We start from the raw sequence: 10,680 nt of genomic DNA, 5'->3' as shown, positions 1-10,680 counted from the left end.
CATTAGGTACCGGGATGAGATCATCAGACCCATTGTGAGACCATATGCAGGTGCAATGGGCCCAGGGTTCCTTCAGATGCATAACAATGCTTGGCCTTATGTGGCAGTAATGTGTCATGAGTTCCTGCATGATGAAGGCATTGATGCTATAGACTGGCCTGCCCGTTCCCCAGACCTGAATCCAATCAAGTAAATCTTGTTCCATCCACAAATGCCAGATTGCACCACATACTGTCCAGGAGTTGACTGATGCTTTAATCCAGGTCTGGAAGGAAATCCTTCAGGAGAACATCTGTCGCCTCATTAAGAGCATGCCCTGGCATTGTAGGGAACTCATACAGGCACGGGGAGGCCACACACACTACTGAGCATCATTTTCTTTTCTTGAGGCTTTTCTACTGAAGATGGATCAGCCTGTAATTTGATTTTCTATTTTGATTTTGTGTATCATTCCAAATCCAGACTTCCATGGGATATTAATTTTGATTTACATGATCACTTTCATGTTCAATTGTTCTCAACACATTCCACTATGTAATGAATAAAGATTTGCAGCTGGAATATTTAATTCAGTGATAGCTAGGATGTGGCATTTTAGCGTTCCCTTAAATTTTTTTAGCAGTGTATATCTGTCCATAATCTGAACCCCCCAACGACATTTGGGACACCAGTGAGGGCATTATTTATGTGGAATGCATGTGTGGGGGGGAGATTTTGTATGTGTGTATATATATATATATATATATATATATATATTCGCATACATGGGCTAGCATGCATATATATATCCATATATATATGTACATTTTGGGGCACTTCCCTCTGCATGTACATGGCTCCATAGACTAATATTGGTCCGAGTACCATCCAATATTTTGTTGGATCACACAAGACCGAAAATACGGTAGTCTGCATGATCCCTAATATTAAATTCTGTTTTTGTCCAAAACTTAGTTTTGATTTTCAAATACTAATTCAAAATACAGACCAAACAGAAGTGTGAGACCTTAGGCCAGTTTCAGACAGTCATAACAAAAAAGTTCTAATTTTCACATCTGTATTACAAGTTCAGTGCCCAATACACTACAGCGATCTAAATTTGGTTCAGTAAAATAGCAGGAGGTCAAAGAATGCACATTAAAATAAAGCCATTGGGGTCATTGTCACCGGAAATGTGGAGGACAACCGGGTCCATTGCATGGAAATACATGATCCCTAAATATGTCATAATTATACACTCACTGGCCACTTTATTAGGTACACCATGCTAGTAAGGGGTTGGACCCCCTTTTGCCTTCAGAACTGCCTCAATTCTTCGTGGCAGAGATTCAACAAGGTGCTGGAAGCATTCCTCAGAGATTTTGGACCATATTGACATGATGGCATCACACAGTTGGCGCAGATTTGTCGGCTGCACATCCCTGATGCGAATCTCCCGTTCCACCACATCCCAAAGATGCTCTATTGGATTGAGATCTGGTGACTGAGGAGGCCATTTGAGTACAGTGAACTCATTGTCATGTTCAAGAAACCAATCTGAGATGATTCGAGCTTTATGACATGGCGCATTATCCTGCTGAAAGTAGCCATCAGATGTTGGGTACATTGTGGTCATAAAGGGATGGACATGGTCAGCAACAATACTCAGGTAGGCTGTGGCATTGCAACGATGCTCAATTGGTACCAAGGGGCCCAAAGAGTGCCAAGAAAAAATTCCCCACACCATGACACCACCACCACCAGCCTGAACCGTTGATACAAGGCAGGATGGATCCATGCTTTCATGTTGTTTACGCCAAATTCTGACCCTACCATCCGAATGTCGCAGCAGAAATCGAGACTCATCAGACCAGGCAACGTTTTTCCAATCTTCTACTGTCCAATTTCGATGAGCTTGTGCAAATTGTAGCCTCAGTTTCCTGTTCTTAGCTGAGAGGAGTGGTACCCAGTGTGGTCTTCTGCTGCTGTAGCCCATCTGCCTCAAAGTTCGACGCACTGTGCGTTCAGAGATGCTCTTCTGCCTACCTTGGTTGTAACGGGTGGCAATTTGAGTCACTGTTGCCTTTCTATCAGCTCGAACCAGTCTGCCCATTCTCCTCTGACCTCTGGCATCAACAAGGCATTTCCGGCCACAGAACTGCCGCTCACTGGATTTTTTTTCTTTTTCGGACCATTCTCTGTAAACCCTAGAGATGGTTGTGCGTGAAAATCCCAGTAGATCAGCAGTTTCTGAAATACTCAGACCAGCCCTTCTGGCACCAACAATCATGCCACGTTCAAAGGCACTCAAATCACCTTTCTTCCCCATACTGATGCTCGGTTTGAACTGCAGGAGATTGTCTTGACCATGTCTACATGCCTAAATGCACTGAGTTGCCGCCATGTGATTGGCTGATTAGAAATTAAGTCTTAACACACAGTTGGACAGGTGTACCTAATAAAGTGGCCAGTGAGTGTAGTTTACTTACATGACAAAAGTCCTTGCATTTTTTTTTTATATATTCTGTTGATTTAATATTTTGTTGCAATTTTAGAAAAAATATGAAGATTAGCCATTCAGTCTTAACTAAAGGGTAAATGAGGTGACATCTGTTGAAACAGCCAATTTCTTATAGAAAACATTTGAAACCATATTTTTTGTCATGTAAGAAAGCTGACAGCTGTATATACAGAGAACTCAGATTGTTATTGCAATAACAGACTGGTATGCAGAGTTATATATAGGTCGGGCTCACTGTGCTAAGCCACATACTTCCCATTGTGTGCTTGATTTGTATGTCCAGGTGTAAAAATGGGGCAATAACACATTACATTCCAAGAAATTGGAACCGTGTCCTTATTACCGATATTCAGTTCAATTTTGCCTGAACCCCACCATTTAAATGCTGTACTTTACATTTGGAAAGTACTGTAAATGGGAGATGTATTTGTATGCACCTGCGTTTCAGATTTAATTATGGACATATTTTGAAACTTTTGCTCTTCTGAGTGTAGCTCAGGTATAGACAGAAAATAGATTATTCACTACAGCATAAAATACAAATAAATAAAAGAAAAACACAGGTACTTAGACCTAGAATTGCCCTTATCATTCAGACAACTGCAGTCGTTTTCGCTAGAGATAGACGGAGAGTCTCAGGGTCTTCCATTATAACGCACAATACAGGAATTTTTTTTTGCATTAATTAAAAAAGTTATGGTCTATTCATTCATAGATTCTTTTAAGATTTGTTTAGTTTTACAACCCTCCCCAACAAACTGTCAAAATATTGTGGTGTACCAACTAGTGCATTGAGAGACAGGTATGTATTGCACAGACAGAGGTCTGCTGCGATCTGAATCCAGTACATGTTGCTGGATCTTGTTGTCCCACAAACCTGTAAATTTAAATGGCCTGGATTTAAGGGCTAACCAGAAAGTGATGGGTGGGACTGGTTAACCACATATATCCCTGGGGTGTGTTTTTGTGAGGTCAGGAAGGTCTTATATGCTTCCACATGGAGGAGATGGCCATGTGTGAGACTGGAGGTGGCTGGAGTTCCTGAAAGCCCAGGAAGCTAGTGAGGGTCTGGACTGGTGACAGGACCAAGATAAAGGTAGACTATGATGCCTCCTCGGGAATTCCATCCTGTTAAGCAGGTAACCCAGAGCATGGGAAATTGTGTGAACTGACGGTTGTCAGTTGTGGAACTGTGCAGGCATAGTGGTTTATGATTATGTAATAAACCAGATATGGGCTTGTTTTAATGAAGAAACTGTTGCCGTGTGATCAAATATTGCTGCCAAGAGAATGTACCCCAACCCGCTTAATGATCGCAACATCACACGTGGTGGAGAATGCTAGGGGCACTCTTGTAGCCTTGTTGCTAGAGGCAAAAGACGATACCTACAAGCTCGGATGCTGAGGGCAATGGACGAGGTGCATGGTTCTGGATTCTGCAGCAGTGCAGCCTGGTTGCTCGGGGCAAAGATATAGCTGCAACAGCACACACGGAAGCAGGCATCTGGGTGTGGCTCGACAGGGCCACAAAGATTAAAGCTTCTGGCTGTAACACAGCAGGGTTACAAAGGTTATCAACACACTCAACCCAGGTTTTCTGTGCCTTGGAGGAGCATGCCAGGACCAAGAGTGACTGCAGCAGGAGCTGTGCAAAATGTCCGGCATAGATCAGTGTGCAGCGGCAGGGGTCTGACAACTGGGGGAGCAAGGAGGTCGAGCGACAGCCATGGGAAGTGAAACAGCCATGTGTGGAGTGGCTTACATTGATGCTCTCGAAGTGTTATATCACTCCGTGATCCGTGGGCATCCGCAGGAGCTGGTGTTCACGGAAAATTGCCCATAAGGGGGCAGAGTCCCAAAAGGGGGCGGTATCCCAAAGGGGGTAGTTGCCCAAAAGGGGGTGGATAGACAAAAGGGGGCGGTATCCCAAAAGGGGCAGTTGCCCGAAAGGGGAGTAGTCCCAAGAGGGGGTGTTGTCCCAAAAGGGGGTAGTTGCCCAGAAGGGGCCGAGTCCCTAAAGGGGATAATGGCCCAAAAGGGGTATAGTCTCAGAAAGTAGTAGTTGCCCAAAAGAGGTTGGAGCATTCCGAAGTCAAAGAGGTGGCACAGATGGACTGTTGCCAGGGACAAGTGTACTATATGTGTCCAGTCTTACATATGAACTACTCACCCAGCAAGGGGCTACATGGGTGTTCCCTGCAGATGAATACAGAGGGCGTGGTCAGACAGGTTGATTCTGGAGGGTTGATGACCTTAGGGAAGCCTGCACGAAAATATATGTACTACCCAAAAGGAAGATCGGAGTCAGCTGCATCCATGGGGGCATTAAAGACTATCTGGTGTCCTGGGTGATCCTCGAGTCGGCCAGTTACATTGCAAGCCATGATGTTGCTGTAGTCCCGAACTTAACCTGTCCAGTGATAATAGGCCAGGACTGTAGGCTGTTCTTGGACTTGTGGAAGAAGGGAGCTCCTCTACAGCAGGAGGATGAAGGGCTCTCTGCTGATGGCGCTGGGTACATTAAGGCAGTAAAACCTCCCAAAATTGATGGTTCAGACGAAGGGGTGACCAGAGGAAAGGATGCGTCTGCCCAACTTACTGACCTGACGTCACCTGAAGAGTACCACAGTATGACTGGTAGTTATGTGGTGGCTGAAAAGAGTGGGGCTGACACCAAGTTAGACAGCAACTTGAGGGTTTACAATACTGTGGGATGTGACACAGACTCCGGGGTGACTGTGACACTAGGAAAGAAAGGGAGTACATTAAGGAAGGGCCCAAAAAGGACAGCAAATCTTCCCATCGCCAAAGGAGCAAGTGCCACAAAGAAGTGGTCCAAGTGTCTCTTCCTGAAAATGGAAGTTCGTGTGCTTCTATCTCATATGGGAGTTCTCTTCCAGACACTGAAAAGATCAGGAAGGAAGGTGACGTGTCATTGATAGTAGCAACAGCTGAGGCTGGAGACCAAAAACAGCGCCATGGGTGAAGAAGTGGAAGAAGCCACAGAAGAAGTGAGGCCTGAAGCAGATACCTCCTCGAGTGAGGGAAGCTCAACCAATCAAGAGGATGGAAGAAGCAAGCTAAGGAGGATAAAGGAGCAGTTGAAGCATGAAGAGCTTCGGAGACAAGCTACTGAGTGCCGACTAAGAGAGAGAGATGTCTGAGCTCAGAGGTTGCCTGGCAGAAAACGAGTCGATGAATGAGGCAGCCTTGGAGAAGATGGAGCGGCAAGTGTCCACTTTGATAAACCATCTCGAAGAGGTGGAAGTCTGAAGAGAGCTGATTCCAGAAACTGAGGAAGGCAATCATCTCTTGACAGTAGAGAAGGGTGAGACTCCCTTGCTCATGTGCCTGGTAGAGGTTCCTGAAGACTTGAGAGAAGAGTGTGCCAGAGAGTCTGTGAATGACGACTTTAAGAAAGCTGTGGAAGCCTGTATGGTGTACTGTTCCCCAGAAGCTAAACAGCTGGTGGTTCTGTCCACATCCAAAGTTAGTGTGGGTCGGGTGGCTATCCTGGTGGACATGCATTTGAGGTGTGTTCACATGAAGCAGTTGTTTTGCGGTGGAAGAAAGAAGCAGCTAGGCAGCTAGGGCTTATGAGGAAAGCTTGAAGTCTACTAGAAGATGTTGTACAGGTGCCTAGTGCTCTGCTGAGAGAAGTCATCGAAAAAAATGGACGACTCATGCAGGAAATGCTGGATAAGTCTGGAGTGACAAGAATAAGAATTCCCTATAACAGGAAAGACAAGATACCCAGAGAAGTGGGTATGGTTCAGTTCCTCATGGTGGGGACAGTGGAGAGTCTTGACAATATGCGGATTCTTCTCATGTATAGGGTGGCTTATCTCAAAGAAGTACAGCAGCTAAGGCTGGAAAGAGCAAGAATCAAGAGACAGCGTCACTGGCAAAGATGGAGGCCATCTATATATCATGGTACCCAACGAAGTGGGGGTCCTCCCAGTAATAGACGGTCCACAGCAGGAGCTAGAGACAAGTGGTGCAGCGTGTCTCTAGGTGATGAAGACAGACGCCAACTGAGAGCTTTCCATATATATCCTGAGGATAGTGGGCATAATAGATTGAGGGGTAGTGAATCTCCTGCTAAACCAATGCTGAGGGACAAGAGACCTAATAGGGTAGGTGAAGGTACCAAGTCAGTTCTGACCGTAGATACAGAGGGAAGTGGGTCGCCCTCCCAGGGCTGTGGGGTACTCGGCACCGGGCCGGTGTCAGGGGAATGTGTCACAGCAGCGGTGACCTGGTCCATGGCCCTGGGCACCCAAGCAATGGGGGATGTAGTTAATGGTAGAATAGTTCGTGACGCCACCTGTGGTGCTCGGCAAGTATGGTGTTAGGCCAACGCTGCATACAGATCCGCTGGGACTGATGGTAGGGTGCAGCAAAGATGTAAAAGCTCCCCACAGGTGGAGCTGTAGTCCCAGGCAGTGTAGATGTAAACAGCACGGGGATGTAGCAGTGCTGGAAGCGTAGGGAACAGAAAAGACACAGCGGTTGCAGTTTTGGTACCTTTACTTAATATATGCAGTCCAGGGTCCTGATTACAGATGGTGTTGGAGCAGGTTAGCCTGGAAGCAGATGAGGATTCTCTCTCAGCAGAAGGGCTGTGCAGTCTCCTTCCTAGCGCCTTGTGGTGTGAAGCACCCCAGTACTTAGTTACTCTGGAATGCCTCTATTCAGATGTTCCTAGAACTATACTTGTATGACAGACAGCTGTAGCCTCTCGGGGACTCCTCTCCTGAGTCCTGGCTCTCTGTTCAATTGCTGTTGTGTCCCAAGTCTCTGATGGGGGCAGGGCATTTACAGCCTCCTACTCCTCTGGTATCTGTGGCAGGACCGCCAGTATCCATACCACCGTGGAGACCAGGCTCCAATTATTGCGCTCTTGCCGTGAGGGAGCTCTCCACCCGGAGCTCAACCTCCACTTTCTTCTACACGTCTGCACACGTGGACCTCCTTCAACTCACTGACCACTCCTTCCTCTCAGCCCTAAGGGAGCACCCCCTCCCCTTCATCCTGGTTCAGAGTTCCCCCTGCTGGCTTGGAGTGGAACTGTGTTGCATGCATTAGGTTAACTGCTGGAGAGACCCATCACTGCTTCCAAGCCTGGCATTACCCTCCCTGTTATGAGCTCATTTTCTGCTCCACCAGCTGGGAGTTCTCCTTCCGTTCTCCCTCTGGTGGTGACAGGAGATGGTGAGGCTAGTTTGATTGGTAATGGTCTGCCACCTGATGAGGAGGATAATGATTGGATCTCAGGAGTATCAGACTGGATATAAGACAGCCGACGCCCTATCCTGTTGCTGGTGATTCAGTCTGCTTCTCAGGTCTTGGACTTCAGCTCTGCTCCATTCTTCTCAAGTTAAGTTTGTTTTTTGCTTAAGTTCACACTTGCTCTTGTTAGTCAGCTCAGTTTTTGTGTGGTCAGCCAGCCCGGCTGGGCTGTACTGAATCTCCACTCTTATTTATCTGTATTTGCCAATTTGCCTTTTATTAGATTGGCCTCTTTTTTGCTCTGTCTCAGAATATTTTAGAGTGCTGATATAGTGGGAGAAGTCTAGTGACTTCAGGGTTAATTTTGTTATCAGAAGTGTTGGACATTATTTTGGGTAGGTAGTACAAAAACTTGGCACTCAAAAGAAAAATTAATTTGACAGTTCCTTTATTGTAAAAGGCATCCAGTTAAATATACTTCTTTAAACGTTTTCGGTCATACAATTGACCTTCATCAGAAACAGAATTTTTTTCACAGTTGGATTTAACTGAGAGGAACTGTAATGGAAAATTCCATATATTATTATTAAAGAACCGCTGTCATAAGTAGGCACTATTCAGTACTGGGTATATTCATTAATAATGTGGAGAAACAGACGTCTGGGAAGCAGCAGCTACTGAGGATGAAAGGACACCATTCATGTAGGAAATCACCAGACCCACGGGTTTGACACCTTGGGTTATACAGGGACCGGTAGATCCAATAATTGGTGTCGGTGTCCAGAAATTTGTACTGTAATATATTCAGGAAACTATCCTGTATTGTTTGTGACAGGCGTGTATGTTCACAACTGGGTGCTGTGATTCTCCAAATGGCCTGTCCTGCCCAGGGAGGCAAGTGTGTCACAGGGAGAGTGAATGCGCTGTTCAGGAGAAGCACTGAAGATGCAGAGGAATAGCGCTTAGTCTGTGGCTGGACGCATGTGCTGCTGGTATGAGAGACGCTGTCTTTCTGAGCAACAGGATGCTGATAATGACCGTATGAACATCATGTAAAGTTTAGACGAAAGGTCGATGACTAGATAAATACTGAAATAGCGAATCCTGAGACAAGGTTCAAGTGAGCTTAGTGAAACTCCACAGGTTCCATGGGCAGTGATAGAGAGTCCGTGCTGTGATGGTATGTAAGGAACATATGTAAGGAACATATGTAAAAGACGTGCCCTAGGAGGTTGAAAACAAACAAGTGTGACACTGATAAATAAAGGATACAGTGAGATTCTTGGTCGGCTGGTGCTACTGGATGTGCAATACCACATGAAAAGTAATAGCCGACTGGAATGAGTGCCAAGACAGGTACCTGAGAGGAACTGTAATGGAAAATTCCATATATTATTATTAAAGAACCGCTGTCATAAGTAGGCACTATTCAGTACTGGAAAAAAAGAGAAAGAACAAGACGGTGAGTGACTATGGCACATAAACAAACATATTGGGCGACGTTATGAGAATGAGGAAAGAGAAAAAAAAAAAAAATCCAAAACAGTCAATTAATACCTGGGTATATTCATTAATAATGTGGAGAAACAGACGTCTGGGAATCAGCAGCTACTGAGGATGAAAGGACACTGAGGATGAAAAAAAAAAAAAAAGGAGTATGAATGTGTGTACTGAGATAGGCTGAGGATATGCACGCAATGTGAACTGAATTACCCATTCATGTAGGAAATCACCAGACCCACGGGTTTGACACCTTGGGTTATACAGGGACCGGTAGATCCAATAATTGCTGTGGGTGTCCAGAAATTTGTACTGCAATTGAAACATGTAGAAAGTATGAGTAGCCCTGAGGACAAAGAATGTGAAGTGAACACTGTATTAAGAAGTGTAAAATCACCTGTAATATATTCAGGAAACTATCCTGTATTGTTTGTGACAGGCGTGTATGTTCACAAGTGGGTGCTAAAATTGAAAGAGAAGAAAACATAAGCAAAAAGGCACTAGTTGGTACAATAGTGGTGCCCTAATGTTGTCTGGGAGAGCTAGAGTCACCTGTGATTCTCCAAATGGTATGTCCTGCCCAGGGAGGCAAGTGTGCCACAGGGAGAGTGAACGCGCTGTTCAGGAGAAGCACTGAAGGTGCAGAGGAATAGCGCTGCAAAAAATGAGAAAATGCTGTCAATGTGATAAAGTAGAGAACCAGCAAGACATGAGCTGGATCTCTTACAAATATTACCTTAGTCTGTGGCTGGACGCATGTGCTGCAGGTATGAGAGACGCTGTATTGCAGGGAAGTATATCCGGGTATAAGTGGAGAATGATAGCCTATCACGGCCCCAGGAGGGCGGTCACATGATCAGGATGTTAATTATGGGGCGGCGCCTGTGTGATAGACAGCTATGTCCAAGTAAGAGGAGACCAGGAGACAGATAGAAGGCAGTGCAATGGAAACTCATGTCACTATGAAAAGGGGAATAAACCTCCTTAGGAATGTCATGTTAATGTGTTGCTGAGCCAGGAGTATATGTAGTCTAGCTATTGTGATGAATGGGGGGGCAGAGGATATCTATCTGTGTAAGGGTATGGGTGTGAATGCTGCGAATAAAAGAATGAAATAGGTTGAAATGGATAATAACCAGGTACAATGGACTGAAAGTATTGGTAGGGAGGCTATGTGAGCTACAACTGGAGAAAGAAAAAAAAAAAAAAAAACCACTATGAAGTTAGATAATTAATAGGAGTAGTGTGGTAGGTAGGTGATAGGTTACCATCGAATAGCCGGACGTGCCCAGTATATGGTGATAAGGTGATTCTAATGATTCTAGAGAAACGGAAAATAGAAGAGTTAGTGACAATCCTGAAATTTGTCAAAATATACACAGACAATTCTGATACTACTCAGCCAATAGTCAAAATAGCCAGTTATACATGCAATATGAAAGCCACAA

At 45.1% G+C, this 10,680-nt stretch overlaps 1 long non-coding RNA gene across 1 annotated transcript; it reads right to left on the bottom strand.

Annotated features, from left to right (window-relative positions):
• Window positions 1-8,163: 8,163 nt before the first annotated feature.
• On the bottom strand, window positions 8,164-10,090 carry LOC141085734 (uncharacterized). The gene is made up of 7 exons (XR_012231398.1): window positions 9,969-10,090; window positions 9,785-9,887; window positions 9,630-9,694; window positions 9,446-9,544; window positions 9,290-9,360; window positions 9,005-9,102; window positions 8,164-8,904 (listed from the first exon to the last, which is right to left on the bottom strand). It is a non-coding gene; the product is annotated as an uncharacterized lncRNA (long non-coding RNA).
• Between the last annotated feature and the right edge of the window lie 590 nt (window positions 10,091-10,680).

This window comes from Dendrobates tinctorius, unplaced genomic scaffold (assembly GCF_039654945.1).
Source record: "Dendrobates tinctorius isolate UK_male_01 unplaced genomic scaffold, ASM3965494v1 ptg000029l, whole genome shotgun sequence".
In the NCBI taxonomy this organism is placed as follows: Eukaryota; Metazoa; Chordata; class Amphibia; order Anura; family Dendrobatidae; genus Dendrobates; species Dendrobates tinctorius.
This window is presented reverse-complemented; position numbering and strand designations above follow the sequence as displayed.